The sequence below is a fragment of the Schistocerca piceifrons genome, chromosome 4 (genome assembly GCF_021461385.2).
Source record: "Schistocerca piceifrons isolate TAMUIC-IGC-003096 chromosome 4, iqSchPice1.1, whole genome shotgun sequence".
NCBI classification, from domain to species: Eukaryota; Metazoa; Arthropoda; class Insecta; order Orthoptera; family Acrididae; genus Schistocerca; species Schistocerca piceifrons.
In genome coordinates, this window is record NC_060141.1 from 472,349,141 (window position 1) to 472,366,140 (window position 17,000).

The following is a 17,000-nucleotide window of genomic DNA, read 5'->3' on the forward strand; positions in this document are numbered from 1 at the left end:
CGTCGGAATGCAAAATGAACATGAATTGGTGCAGGCGATCAGACAGGATGCTTATGTACGTGTCACCTGTCAGAGTCGTATGTAGAATTATCAGGGGTCTCATATCACTCCAACTGCACACGCCCATACCATTACAGAGCCTCCACCAGCTCGAACAGTCCCCTGCTGACATGCTGGGTCCATCGATTCATGAGGTTGTGTCCACACATGTGTGCGTCCATCCGCTCGATACAATTTGAAACGAGACTCGTCCGACAAGGTAACATTTTTCCAGTCATCAACAGTCCAACATCGGTATTGATGGGACCAAGCGAGGCATAAAGCTTTGTATCGTGCTGTCATCAAGGGTACACGAGTGGGCCTTCAGCTCCGAAAGCTCATATCGATGATGCTTCCTTGAATGGTTCTCACTCTGACACTTGTTGGTGGCCCAGCATTGAAATCTGCAGTAATTTGCTGGAGCGTTACTCTTCTGCCACGTTGAATGATTCTCTTCAATCGTCGTTGGTCCCGTTCTTGCAGGATTTTTTTCCGGCAGGTGCGATGTAGGAGATTTAATGCTTTACCGGATTCCTGATATTTACGGTGTACACGTGAAATGGTCATAGGAGAAAATCTCCACTTCCTCGCTACGTCAGAGATGCTGTGTCCCATAGCTCGTGCGGGTCACGGAAAGACGCTAATGCGTTCTTCCGCATTACAGTTCCATCCTCAGTCCAATTTAGAGTTTCATCTATTATTACTCCTAGACTATTTGCTGAAGAAGAGAAGTTATTATTTGTCCCATTTTGGGTTAAAGGTGGTAGGATTCCCGATATTTTGGACTAACGAGCGTAAAATGACGAATCAGTACTGCTTGGATTTTGGATGGGTTCAGGTGTAATCCTATATCCTGTGCCAATTTTGATAGTATACACAGGTCGGTACTGAGCTTCTCGATAGGTGTCTTCAGATTTATAGGTTTTGCACTTAGATACAGATGGAGGTCATCAGCATACCTGAGGTATTTGCAATAGGACAAGACTGGTAACACATCAAGAGATACAACCTAATACAGAACCCTGGGGGTGCCTGATGCTACCTGTGCCCATCGTGACTTTATGGTGCCGGACATGAAGCATAGCTGGTGAGACCTCGGGTATGAGCGAAATCATTTCACTGCACTTGGCGAGTAATTTAGGCTGCTAAGTTTGGAAATTAAGATGTCACAGTCGATGGTGTCAAAGGCTTTGGTGAAGACTGAGAAGCACATGATAGCTGCCTCTTATGAATCCATGGCAAGCTTCAGGTCATCTGTTACTTTTATTAAGGCGGGTGTTGTGCTGTGATGTTTACAGAAACCTCTACATCTGTGTGATTACTCTGCTATCCACAATACAGTGCCTGGCAGAGATTTCAATGAACCATCTTCATTCTGACACTCAACCGTTCCACTCTCGAACGGCGCGCGGGAAAAACTATCACTTAAATTTTTCTGTGCGAGCCCTGATTTCTCTTATTTTATCTTGATGATCATTTCTACCTATGTAGGTGGGTGCCAGTCGAATGTTTTCGCAATCGGAGGAGAAAACTGGTGATTGAAATTTCATGAGAAGATCCCGTCGCAACGAAAAACGCCTTTGTTTTAATGATCACCACGCCAAATCACGTACCATATTTGTGGTACTATCTCCCCTTCTTCACGATAATACGAAACTAGCCGCCCTACCTTTAACTTTTTCGATGTCATCCGTCAGTCCCACCTGATGCGGAACCCACACCGTACAGCAATACTCCAGAATTGGGCGGACAAGTGTGGTGTAAGCCGTCTCTTTAGTGGACCTGTTGCATCTTCCAAGTGTTCTGCCAATGAATCGCAGTCTTTGGTTTGCTCTACCCGCAACACTATCTATGTGATCGTTCAAATTTAGATTATTTGTTATTGTAATGCCTAAGTATTTAGTTTACTTTACAGCCTTCAGATTTGTGTGACTTATCGCGTAATAGGAATTTGCCGTTTTTCTTAGTACTCATGTGAATAACTTCACACTTTTCTTTGTTCAGGGTCAATTGCCACTTTTCGCACCATGCAGATATCTTATCTAAATCTTTTGCAATTCGTTTTGGTCATCTGATGACAAGACAGTAAAAGACAGCATCATCCGAAAGCAATCTAAGAGGGCTAATATAACACTTTCTTGTGGAACGCCGGATATTACTTGCGTTTTACTCGATGACTTTCCGTCTGTTACTACTAACTGTGATCTTTCTGACAGGAAATCACGAATCCAGTCGCACAACTGAGGCGATATTTCATAGGCATGCAGTTTGGTTAGAAGACGCTTGTGAGGGACGGTGTCTAAAGCCTTCTGGAAATTTCAAAATATGGAATCAATTTGACATCCCCTGTCCATAGCACTCATTATTTCATGAGTATACGGAGCTAGTTGTGTTTCACAAGAACGATATTTTCTGAATCTGCGCTATGTGTCAATAAATCATATTCTTCGAGGTAATTCATAATGTCCGAACACAATATTTGTTACAAAACCCTACTGCAAATCGACGTTAGTGATACGGGTGGATTACTTCTATTTTCCTTTTTGGGTATTGGTGTGACATGAGCAATTTTTCAGTCATTAGGTACGGATCGTTCTATTAGCTAGCGGTTGTATATAATTGCTAAATATTGGGCTATTATATCAGCATACTCTGAAAGGAACTTGACTGGTATACAGTCTGAACCGGAGGCCTTGCCTTTATTAAGTGATTTAAGCTGCTTTGCTACACCGAGGATATCTACTTCTATGTTTCTCATCATGGCAGTTGTTCTTAATTGGAATTCAGAAATATTTACGACGGCGTCTTTGGTGAAGGAATTTTGGAAAACCGTGTTTAATAACTCTGCTTTAGTGGTACTGTCATTAGTGACTTCACAGCTGTTACCGCGCAGTGAAGGTATTGATTGCGTCCTGCCACTGGTGTGCTTTATATATGACCAGAATCTGATTGGGTTTTCTGCGAGATTCTTAGACAGAGAATTCGTTGTGAAAATTATTAAGAGCATCTTTCATTGAATTACGCTCTATCTTTCGAACTTCTGCAAAACTTTTCCAATCATGGGGATTTTGAGTTTTTTTTTAAATTTGGCATGCTCTTTTCGTTGCTTCTGCATTAGCGATCTGACCCGTTTTTGTGTACCGTGAGAAGTCAGTACCATCACTTATTAATTTATGTGGTATATATCTCTCAACTGCCGTCGATACTATCTCTTTGAAATAATTCTACATCATTTCTTCACTTACATGATCAGATCGGAAGGAGTGAAGACTGTCTTTTAAAAAAACATTAAGAGCATTTTATCAGCTTTTTTAAACAGATGTACCTTGCGTTTCGTTTTGATGGTTGTGGGTGTTACGGTATTCAGCCTAGCAGCAACAGCGCTGTGGTCGCTAATCCTGTATTCGTCATCATACTCCCTATTTGTACAGGATTATTTGTGCTAAGAGGTCAAGTATACTTTCGCAAACACTTACGCTTTGAGTGAGCTCATGAACCTGATTGGTATTCGTCTAATAAGTTGTTTGTAGTTAGACAGCTTATTAGCTGGTCGTGGAATATATTTTCTAAAGCCATGGGCAGTCCAGCAAGAACCATAGTTACTCTACCACGCAAACATTTGGGGATACACTGGTCTGGTGTGTGACGTTCCCGGGGGGAGGGGGGGGGGGTGGAAGCCGAACCGCACAGTAACCCTGGGTTCGGTGTGGGGCGGCGGCGAGGTGAGTGGACTGCTGTAGCCTCTTGTGGGGTTGTGAACCACTGAGGGCTACGGCGGGGACGAAGCTTCTTCGTTGTTTCTAGGTCAATACACACAATCTGCTTACTCTGGTTTCCCACCAACAGAAGCTCAATGACAGCTACCTGCTTAGAACAAACCTCTGTTACCCGTTTCCACCCGAACCCACACGATCGTGCGGGTTCGGTTTTCATTTTTTTACGACAAACTGAATCTCTTGCCTTGCTTCCAACCGACCTGCAACGATCGTGCAGGTTGTGCGCTACGCGTTTCTCATGTTTATGTTGCCATTCGGCGCCAACAGATTGCAGCCCATGTTGTTTAAGTTGATCGGGAAGTGAGCATTATGCCGGCGCCTTGTTAGTAGCTCATAATTAAGTTTACTTGTTTCGGTGAATTGCTGGATCTCGTTATTTGTAATAGTGTGTACAACGTTGTGATATTGATAATTATTAATAACTTCATATATTTGCACAGTAATTGTGCGTTTAATTTGTACTAGCATGATTGTGCGGGTTAGGTGTTGACTGTGTAACTTCATCCTCGAGTGGGTGTTGTTGATTATGTTATTGGCCTCCCTATATTATTGCTTTTCATACAGTTTTGAATGGGAAAGTTTTTATGCATATTCCCGTTGTTGTATGCAGGTTTATCAGACAGTCAAATCCGTTCTGTATTAGAGGATTCGGATTTGAGTGACATTTCGTCAGATGAAGACGACGAGTTTGTTCCATCTCCTTCAAATATTCAGCAGGCAGACGACTCGTCTGATGATGATTTGAGTGCCGAAGAAGTTCCTGAAGTTCCTGAAGAGCGCAGGAGTTCACACAGTGTCACAGAAGGTGTCAGACCACTGCTTTCTCGGAGATAAAATTTTGTTCAGAGGTTTCATCCACCAAACATTAATTACAGTGTTGTTAGGGTCAGTGACAAAGAGGAGCGATCTGAGTTACCTGTTTCGTGTATCATTCCCATTTTCTTACTAAAATATCTTCTTTTTAATTCTAGAATCCTTCACCAATTGGAACTCCTGCTGAATATTTCTGTGCCTATTTCACTGAAACGTTTTTTGAAAAGGCAGCGAAATATACAAATATGTATAGTGTTGCAAAGACAGGGTAATCCCTAGGGACTACAGGCCATGAACTGAAGGTGTTTTTTGGGATAAATTTAATGATAGGGTGCATAAGGTATCCTAGGCTACACATGTACTGGAAGAAATCTATTTCTTTATCAGCTATTAGTGACACTATGTCTAGAGACCGGTTCCTTGCACTCAGGAGTAATGTGCACTTTGTTGATACTATAAAACCACATGAATAAGCTAAAACTAATAGACTGTGGAAAGTTCAGCCAGTGATTGACACAGTAAGATGAAGATGTCACAGTTTGCCTCATAGCTTTAACTACTACAGTATTGATGAGCAAATGATCCCTTTTACTGGGCGTTGCAAACTGAAGCAATATGTTAAGGAAAACCAAGGCCTGTAGGTCTTAAAAACTTTATCATGACCTCAGCATCAGGTATAGTGTTGGATTTCGAAATTTATCAGGGGGCTACTACACCTCTGGGTGATAAGTCATTAGGATTAGGACCTTCTGTTATTTTACGACTAACACATACTCTCCCACAAGGAAGTTTTGTTTATTTTGATAGGTACTTTACCACAATTCCTCTCTTAGCAAAGCTTAAGGCGAAAGGAATTGAGGCTACTGGCACAATAATGGTAAACAGAATTACGAATGTTAAATTGAAAGAGGGAAGAATGAAAAGAGGAGAGTGACATTCATATGTTAGAGCATATGAAGCTGTAGTAATTACTGAGTGGCAGGACAGTCAGAGGGTCGTGATAGCATCCACCTGTGCTGGCATTGAGCCAAAATGTAAAGTTCAAAGATGGTGTAAGCAGGAGGGTCACTATCTCGATGTAGATTGCCCTTTTTCAATTCAGCAGTACAATGCCAATATGGGTGGCGTAGACATTCATGACCAGCAGGATGAGTGTTACCGAACGTGGTTCAGAACCAGAAAATGGAAACTCAAGTGCTTGCTGCATTTCATAGACCTTTCAGTGGTCAACTGCTGGTTTCTCTACCGACAGCACTGTCGTGAAAACCATACTACCAAAAAGAACATTATGGATCTGTTGAAATTTAGACTGTCTCTAGATGATGCTCTTCTGTCATTTCCAGACAGAAAGAGGAGAGCTGGAAGAGTTTGAGACACCGTTAGATGATACGTTAAGTACCTCCACAAAGGCAAAAGTTTACAAACCCCATCCGAAACCAGGTTTGGACAAGCGATATGGCCGACAGTGGATGATATTTTGTCACCACGAACAAGTCAGTATGAGCGCTGCAGTTCCAGTACAAAGACAAAGTGCATAAAATGCAATCAGTACTTATGTCTTGCAAAAGGAAAGGATTGTTTCAAATTATTTCACGAAAAGTGAAGCAGTCTGAACCATGACTTTGTAATACAAAATAAATAAAAAAATTTATTATTAACTTTTTTGCCACAGAATATGATTTGCAATCTATGTAACATTTTTTATAATAACTAATAAATAAAAGTAATGAAAGAATAATATTTCATTCATAACTGTTTCTCAGGTAACTTATAATATCGAACAAATAGCAGGAAGTCAGAGAATAATTTTGGTGAAATAAAACCTGACCCTCACGATTGTGCTAGTTGTTTCCCCGCTACATTTTTTGTGGAAGAGTTTTTTATTATTTTTCCCAGTGTCTATTATGCCCAACTATACAGAGAATTCAACTTTATTCACCATTTAAAAAAAAAAAAAAAAAAAAGATGTTCGGGGTGGAAAGGGGTACAGATGCTATTTTGAAGGCTACGTTCAACCGAAATCGGTGGAGAACAGAAAATTGTTGCGTTATTTATTGAACGCACCTCGCATTTTTCGTATACATAAATCTTTTTATAATGCGTAATGATATACACTGAAGAGTCAAAAAAACTGGTATCCCTGCCTAATATCGTGTAGGGCGCTTGCGAGCACACAGAAGTGCCACAAAACGACGTGGCATGGACTCGACTATTGCCTGAATTAATGCTGGAGGGAATTGACATCATGAGTCCTGTAGGGTTGTCCATAACCTATTATAGTACGATGCGGTGGAAATCTCTTCCGAAAAGCACGTTGCAAGGCAACCAGATATGCTCAATAATGGGGAGTCTAGTGGTCAGGAGAGTGTTCCTGCAGCCACCCTGTCCCAATTCTGGATGTGTGGGATGTCGCATTGTCCTGCTGGAATTCCGCAAGTCCGTCGGAATGCACAATGGACGTGAATGGATGCAGGTGATCAGACAGCATGCTTACGTATCTGTCACCTGTCAGAATCGTAACTAGACATATCAGGCCTCCCATATCACACGAAGTGCACACGCCCCACAAAATTACAGAGCCTCGACCAGCTTGAACAGACTCTGATCACATGCAGGGCCTGTAGGTTCATGAGGCTGTCTCCATACACGTACACGTCCATCCGCTCGATACAATTTGAAACGAGACTCGTACGACCAGGGGACGTGTTTCCAGTCATCAACAGTCCAATGTCAGTGTTGACGGGCGCAGGTGAGGCGTAAAGCCGGCCGGAGTGGCCGTGCGGTTCTAGGCGCTACAGTCTGGAGCCGAGCGACCGCTACGGTCGCAGGTTCGAAACCTGCCTCGGGCATGGATGTGAGTGATGTCCTTAGGTTAGTTAGGTTTAATTAGTTCTAAGTTCTAGGCGACTGATGACCTCAGAAGTTAAGTCGCATAGTGCTCAGAGGCATTTGAACCATTTGTGAGGCGTAAAGCTTTGTGTCGTCCAGCCATTAAGGGCTCCGAAAGCCCATATCGATGATGTTTCGTTGAATGGTTCTCATGCTGACGCTTGTTCACGGCGCAGCCTTGAAATCTACAGCAATCTGAGGAAGGGTTGCACTTCTGTCACGTTGAACGATTCTCTTTATTCGTCGTTTGCCCCGTTCTTGCATGTTTTTCCTGCTGCAGCGATGTTGGAGATTTGATGTTTTACCGCATTCCTGATAATCATGGTACACTCGTGAAATCTCCAATTGATCGCTACCTCGGAGATGTTGTGTCCCATCACTCATGCGCCGAGTATAATACGACGTTCATACTAATTTAAATCTTTATATACTGGTTTTGTAGCAGCAGTAACCGATCTAACAACTGCGCCAGCCATTTGTTGTCTTATGTAGGCGTTGCCGACTGCAGCGCCGTATTCTATTTACATAAATTTTAATTTGAATGAGCAGGACTATGCCAGTTTCTTTGGCGCTTCAATGTATTTCAAGTCTCTCTTTCTGTTGCCATGTATATTAACGGATTCTGGAAGCGTGGAATGCCGAACGTAACTGGCAATATTGCTTACGTGTATCTGATAGCACGAACTTCAGCAATAACACTTCTTTCACGGATCACGATATGGCGAGAGGTTTTTCAGCGACTATAGCTGTCTGAACTGTCTTTACACCTTTTAATGCCCTACTAATTTCAGACCGCTGTAGAAAATTATCTTCAATGATATTTGGAAGCTAAGCATGAAATGAGATGAAAGAAACAGGAACTGCAGTAAATGACCGTCAAGATTTCCGCACAAAGCAAAATTAAGCTACATCTATAGCAAAGCAGTAGGCCTACTCCTTACTTCCAGTAGGCGTACGATTCAAAGATAACTAAGGGCACTATGTTAGAGTGACAAAGTCTCACTCACGTTTGCGCTTGCGTTGTGAACAGTGTGTAGTCTCTTGATAACGTCTACAACATAACGCCTAAACGATGCCATATGAACATTATTTTGCAGAATATAACATTAGAACATTTCTGGAGACAGACGACATCTCAGCAGCACTGGAAGCGCCTCAAGGACTCAGGTCAGCAGTTTGGCAATGATCGTCTTCGGTTAGTACCGAGGCGTGGGATCTGGCCTTAAATGCACGATAAAAACCTGGAATGTATGCAATACAGACGCCTGCAAAGATTACAGTTGTCTCACGAGCTGTAATTTCTCGACCAACTGATTATCACAAGCTCACAGCAGTTCGCCCTTGTGTTCATCCTGTGGTGCATTTCCCGCTCTCAGAAATAGACAGGCTCACTAATTTTAGGATCAGGGACATAAATGTCGTGCGAGGCGAAGGTTATTGCCATTTTATAACTTATTACAGCTTCTTCTCATACCTTTCACCTACGGAGCGCGAGGAAAATGAATGCGTCTGTGCATACTGTGGTTAGTCTAATCTTGCCTTTGTAGTCGCTACGGGAGCAATGCGTAGAGGTTTGTAGTGTATTCCTGGCTTATTCACTCAAAACTGGTCCTTGAAACTTTTTAAGTAGATGTTCGCGAACTAGCTGACGTATATCTTTTATCAGTTCATGTCTCTTTAGCATCTCAGTGAAACTCTGTCACGGACCATTCAAGCCTGTGACGATATTTGCTGCCCCTCTTTGAATAAAGTTCGAAAGTCATAATTCGTATAGATCCCCCACACCTGAGAAATATTCTGGGATATGTCGCAAATATATTTTGTAAGGGACATGTCCGAAAGAAAGGACACCACGCATGTATGTAACTGATACGCTTCAATGGGCTACGAGTACACAACCGTCAGTTCAGATGCACATTTACCAAGTGTAGAAGTATGAAACCGGAATTTCCCTACAGATGGTGCTAGTATTCAGAGTAGGGCCCCGTGAGACCGCGTCTGCTGCGCCATCTGCTTCCTGTAACGGCTGACGACGAATATCAACACACAGTAACTCAAGCTACTGTTTGTATCTGTGTCGAGTTTTGTGCCTACGAACTACGATTTGCTAACAGCATTGGTTTTTAGTTATCATTCGAAGAAAACAGCTGCAGAATCGCATCGAATTCTTGTCGAAGCTTTCGGTGGACATGCTCTTGGGAAAAAACAGTGTTTCGAGAGGTTCAAAAAATTCAAAAGTGGTGATTTTGACGTGAGAAACAACGAGTGCGGGAAACCACAGAAAAGGTTCGAAGACAACGAATTGCAGGCCTTATTGGATGAAGATTATACTCAAACTCAACAGGACCTCGCGGAGCAATTGAATGTGACGCAAAAAGCAGTTTCTCTTCGGTTGACTGCTACGGGAAAGGTGCAGAAAATGGGTAAATGGGTTCCGCACGAACTGAATGAAAGACAGTAAGCAAATCGAAAGACCACTTGCGAAATGCTGCTCGCCAGATACAAAAGAAAGTCGTTTCTCCATCGAATAGTGACAGGTGATAAAAAATGGATGTATTTTGAGAATCCTAAGCGTCGTAAATCATGGGCAATTCCACTGCAAGATCGAATCGCTTTGGAAAGAAGACAATGCTCCGTGAGTGGAGGGATAAGAAGGATGTCATATATTATAAGCTGCTAAAACCTGGTGAAACAGTTAACACTGATCGCTACGAACAGAAAATGACAGACTGAAATCGAGCATTACGTGAAAAACGACCGCAATACGGAAAACGGCAACACAAAGTCGAATTCTCCCTGATAACGTCCCATCACACACACAGCAAAACGGGTCAGGAAAACGATAGAGGCGATCAGTTGGGAAATACTAGGGCATGCGGCATATTCTCTAGACTTGGCTCCGTCCGATTATAATGTATTTGCATCACTGGAGCACATTCTCGCTGAACAACGCTTCAATTCGTATGAAAATGTACGAAAATTGCCCGCTGACTGTTTCGCTTCAAAAGAACAAGTTTTTTTTTTTTTCCCTTGATATTCATACTCTGCCGGAGAAGTGGGAGAAATGTATAAATAGAAATGGAGATTATTTTGAACAAAATATTATTTATCAGTTTCAAACAACACACCTGTGATTATTGCGAACAAATTCAGGTTTCATACTTCTACACCCGGTACGTTAGACCTCCAGCAGGAATCTGAAATTACGGAGCACGGAGGACATGCACGGTGACTGCGGATAAGTGGTGGCGCTAAGTGGGAGTGTAGGTCGGACGAGGAGGTTGGCGAGACACTTCGCTGATTGGCGAATAAGCAGTCTTTTTAGCGGTACTCTAGAAACAGAGCTACAAAAAGCAATAAGTAACACAATGGAGCAAAACACATCTGTAGTTAAACTGGAAACTGACATAGACCAGATACAGAAAACTTTGACACAGGACTTACCAGGTTGGCAGAATCAAATAGTCGAGCAACTAAACAGGAAACTTGGTACAATGAAAGAACGAAGCCAACATGCAGCAGGAGAACTTGACAACATACCCACAAGTAAGAGAGATAGTGTGGTCAGAGAATATCCTGACCCGAATGTACATGTGTATTCACCAAAATATGAGGTGTACGGTAACCAACGACACCGTGACGAAAGAAGGGAACAGCAGATAGCTGAACCCCTTTGTCATCAGTTTTGGTAGAAGAGTCTTATAACAAATTCAAGTGTTTATCCCGGGAAAAAAATCGTGCATCCGGTAATTTTTGTAAAGTCATTCAAAAATGTATTGCCTAAAACGTAGTCTTAACAGCGAAAGATACAATACGTTACGGGTTATATCCAAGGCGATGGAATGTTATGGGCGATGGAAATGTCAGAAGCTTGTCAGACATTAGAACAGTTTGAAAACGCGTTTCTTTCAAATTATTGGTCACATGGCTTGCAAGGAAGATTAAGAAAAGCCTTATTCAACCCAGAACAGTATAATCCAAAATTTGGATCACTCCGAAAGTACTTTGAGAAATATTTAAATAACACAAGATTCTGGGATGAACCAGTGACACTCACGGACGTCCTACGCATTCTGAAAGCTAAACTACCGCTAAATAGTCGGGAAAAGCTAGTACAAGTACCCGAAAGCAATTTGGAGTATTTTCTATCTGTCTTGGACTCTATTGACTTAATCAATGAAGACGCAAGACAATGCCACACCAATCAAAATAATTTCCGTAGCAGCGGTGGCAACCAGCCTCCGCAGCGCCAGCCGCATTACGGCGTCAACAATAAAGTGGGCGCGGCTGAGTCACGACCGGCTTTTGTCGATTCCGCCGAGGCAGGGCATATGCCAGGCCCGAATTCGGGAGGCAATTTAAATAACAACTATAATCAAAATTTTAATCCGGGATTTAAAAGAAAAAATGGGGACAGAAACTGCTCTGGCTATTACGGTAACCGGAAGCGAAACTGGAATAGGAACGATAACGGAAATCGGTGGGGTAACGCTCACAGTAATTTTCAGCCTCAATCTAGCAACAACACGACTAACCCACGAAATGTGCAGTGGCAGTACCCGATTAGCAATCAACACTATCAGTCCCAAGCTCAAAGTAACATTACGCCTGAAACCTCAGGGCGAAATCATGACCGCAATGTGCAATAGAGTAACAACACTTCGGGGGTGAATATTATAGAAGTGACGAACGAAACACATACAAACAGTAATAATGGGAAGTTAAACGTGGCCTCATTATGCTCCCCAATGTTGAGACAGTTATTGATCTCTATTGCAGAACAAGTTCAACGCCGTAAGAAACATTTTGACAAACAGCTACATAGTGTTACCAGATTTGTGATAAGAGGAAAGGTATTACTTAAGACCCATGTGAAATCTTCTCTGTCAGCCAAGAAAAACGCTAAGTGGCAAATAGGATATACTGGTCCGTATATTATTGTACATATTCCGCATGACGGATGTTATTTACTTGCGTATCCTCACAATGGTAAAATCAAAGGACTATTCACACAGAGACTTGAGGAAATTCCACCATGTTTAAGTATCACACTTTATATCTATCTATGCACACGAATGAAATAAGTAAACTATGGTAAAAAGAAGAAATACGATTAGGTTAAAGCAGGTATATCTTCCTATGCAGCTACGTGAATCAGAGCATTTCACTACTTCTGTTTACATTTGTCAGTGATTGTGGACTCAATACACAAACAAGCTAGGACACAAACGTCAGTTGATGACTAGCAATGATAACGTAGAATGTACTTGGAAGGTTGACTGAATAGCTTCTGATCACAGTGGTATTTTGGTTTTAAGTTTGTGTACCAAGGATTCTGGAGCGAACAATTAGCAGAGACCTCGGAACAAAGTAGACATAAGTTTTTTTTTTCCACTTGTGTTTCAAGATTATAAGGTACAGGGTAAGGTACATAAGTATACGGTCACGCAAGCACACGCCATGTTACAGAGAGAATTTTTTTTTTTTTTTTTTGACGTGTCCACATCACTAGGCTTTAGTTATGAATATATCGAGCAAAACGATCTTAAATTTTTTTATGCTGTGATGATGATATGATTTCTGGCTGCTAATGAAAGTTTAGCGTGTTATACACCATACGCACGACAACCTGATCCAAGCACAAAAAAAGAAAGAAAAGTAGTGTCATCTTGCTCAAATAAAAATAATTTTTCAACTTTATACACACGTCTGAGTGCAAGTACACTGCTGAGGTACGATTTGTAAGCATGATATGAGGCATACTTAATACCGTCTCTTCTAGAACAAAGTAAAAGAAATATGTACGAGGTAAGTTACAGGAAACTGATGGGCAGAGAAATTGGACAATGCCGAAACAACCTTAATTCTTTACAAGCGGCGTTCATCGAGATGCTACGAGACTTCAATCGGCGAAGAGAAGCAACTATATTACTCTTACGTCACTACGACTTACGATCTACGTTACAGAATAGGCCTATTACCAACATCACTTAGAAGTACACTACTTGACACTCAGTAACACCACAAAGTTTTAATAATTGGTCTTATCTTCGACATGAGAGTACCAAGAATCTATGCTGACTTTAGAGCAATGTATGCACTGATTTTCTCTTATGTTTACAATATTTTGTCCAATCAGAGTTGGAAACATTTTGTGAAGAATTAGAGTAAGAAAGGGCTTAGGTCACGTTTGATAAATAAATAGTGATACAATGAAGCAAACAAGTAAACATGAACAAACACAGACTCAGAAAGCAGTATAGCGTATAGCGGCCAATCTTCATTATCAATCTGTTGTTCGTACTGCCTAACATTTTAATTTTTCTATTTATGTATGAATTTTAGTATAGTGATTTATTTATTTATATGTGCTCTCTATTTCTTTCTACTTGTTCTTGATGTGTACCATGCGTTGATACAATCTTGGGTGACGTAAAGATGAAATTCTTCTCCCCACAGTAACTCGCGGGTAGTAAATGAACAGATTTTCCCTCATTTGGAGACAATTTCTATAAGCACGTTTTGTGCATTCATTTTTTGTAGTGCCATTTCGATGTGTAAGTTCGTCTATAGTACGATCCAAAGTTAGGGAAGTGCTGTTGTTCACGAAAACGTGTTCTCTTATGCCCTGTGGGATGTCAGATAGTATCACGATTGCGAACTGTAGTACTAAAGTGCGCGTCATATATCTTGGCGGCCGAGTTTAGGTTCGTTCTGCGCATCTGACGTCACAAAACACAGTCAGCCAATGAACAGAGAACGACGTTGCCAGATCTCGACAGCAGTGGAGAGCACGGACGAGTGTCTTCAGTTTTAGAAACGTTCAGTCATAAATAAAGTAATAGATCAAAAGCAATGCCTTGATAGCAGACTTTCTTTTACAGAAAGTTTGGAAAAAGCATTCTTTATACCAATTGCTTCATATTCTATTAATTAATGAAACCAAACAAGCAATAAGACTCCTAATTCAGGCGATAGCAAGGAAAGGTGTTTGTTTCAATCTCACGAACTGCTTTTTCGCAATAAAGAACAGCGGTAATTGTTTATTTCCTATTGTACTTCGACGAAGTGTGAGTAATTCATAGTCATACCAACAGTGTTTATAAATAGTTGCGTGAGGTGTTAGAGTCCTTATGGAGTTACACTGTGCAACGAGCTGAGGTAGCGGAATGGTTAAGGTGTTAGGCTGCCAAGTGAAGGGTTATGAGTTCAAACCTTGTGCGGTACTCAATAATTTCTTTATTTAAAAACAATATTGGAGTGCCTTACTTCACGAATTTTATTCGTTTGAATGAAATTTCTAGTGCTTTGCCTCTTCATTAACTTTTTCGCTGCTGCAGACACGTGCTCCCCGTATTCCGCGCTGTGCGCGATTTTGTCATCACTGCCTGTGCAGACACATGGTGTTCCCACTGCTTTGACACACTTATCATTCGATTTCACAAAAACTATTTGGCCAAAAAATTTGATTTTTACACGTCTTCTTGCCTGATACCTTCCCCCCCATAAATGACTTAATTTTGTTTTGATGTGCATCATTAAATGTAGTAAACCATTGCACGAAATTTTGAAGAGTTTGCAGAGGTAAAAGTCCATAGCGTCTACTTTCCGTATGGTCGATTTTAGTTGCCACAATGTTGAGAATGAAATGTGGACAAGTTACCCAAATTTCATATAATATTTACTGTATAACAATATCTCATTTAATTTAAGTACTACATAGGTGTTGTATGTAATATTGAGAAATATTTCGTCTTTCGCGACTGTAATAAAAGTTTTATTTACACACGGCGCGTTTGACTTTATTTTAAAGCACTTCCATCGGTGAAAGGTATGGCACATACGCAATGGTATTCACGTTCTATTTCTTGTTTTTGTTCCACAGTCGCAGTTTTACCAATGGTACTGAAATATATCCCTCTTCTGCAACTGTAATAAGCGACTTATATAGACCAGACGCGTTTCTCTCTTTTGAAGCATCATAAGAGGACTGTATTTTGTGTCCTCCATTGCCAAGTCACCTTTCGTAGTTTTGTGCTGCGGTAGCACAATATTCAACGTTTGTGTTGGCTCATCAGTGTTTTAGCAAATAAATGCTGTTTGTGTGTGCCACACACAAAATTATATTTGACATAGCTCTGAGCACTTCACTGACAGACGGTATATTCAAGTCCTAATGTTTTTGTAAGTCCACAGTTTTGTTTAATGTATTTTGTCTACATCCTTTTGATTGATTGAAGTGCTTTAAAATAAAGCCAAACGTGCCCAGTGTAAGTAAAACTTTTGTTACAGTCGCGAAAGGTGGAATATTTCTCAATATTACATACGACACTTATGTGGTACTTAAATTAAATGAAATACACTCCTGGAAATTGAAATAAGAACACCGTGAATTCATTGTCCCAGGAAGGGGAAACTTTATTGACACATTCCTGGGGTCAGATACATCACATGATCACACTGACAGAACGACAGGCACATAGACACAGGCAACAGAGCATGCACAATGTCGGCACTAGTACAGTGTATATCCACCTTTCGCAGCAATGCAGGCTGCTATTCTCCCATGGAGACGATCGTAGAGATGCTGGATGTAGTCCTGTGGAACGGCTTGCCATGCCATTTCCACCTGGCGCCTCAGTTGGACCAGCGTTCGTGCTGGACGTGCAGACCGCGTGAGACGACGCTTCATCCAGTCCCAAACATGCTCAATGGGGGACAGATCCGGAGATCTTGCTGGCCAGGGTAGTTGACTTACACCTTCTAGAGCACGTTGGGTGGCACGGGATACATGCGGACGTGCATTGTCCTGTTGGAACAGCAAGTTCCCTTGCCGGTCTAGGAATGGTAGAACGATGGGTTCGATGACGGTTTGGATGTACCGTGCACTATTCAGTGTCCCCTCGACGATCACCAGTGGTGTACGGCCAGTGTAGAAGATCGCTCCCCACACCATGATGCCGGGTGTTGGCCCTGTGTGCCTCGGTCGTATGCAGTCCTGATTGTGGCGCTCACCTGCACGGCGCCAAACACGCATACGACCATCATTGGCACCAAGGCAGAAGCGACTCTCATCGCTGAAGACGACACGTCTCCATCCGTCCCTCCATTCACGCCTGTCGCGACACCACTGGAGGCGGGCTGCACGCGATACCCCAGGAGCAACAGTGTCCCTAATTTGCTGGGAAGTGGTGGTGCGGTCCCCTACGGCACTGCGTAGGATCCTACGGTCTTGGCGTGCATCCGTGCGTCGCTGCGGTCCGGTGCCAGGTCGACGGGCACGTGCACCTTCCGCAGACCACTGGCGACAACATCGATGTACTGTGGAGACCTCACGCCCCACGTATTGAGCAATTCGGCGGTACGTCCACCCGGCCTCCCGCATGCCCACTATACGCCCTCGCTCAATGTCCGTCAACTGCACATACGGTTCACGCCCACGCTGTCGCGGCATGCTACCAGTGTTAAAGACTGCGATGGAGC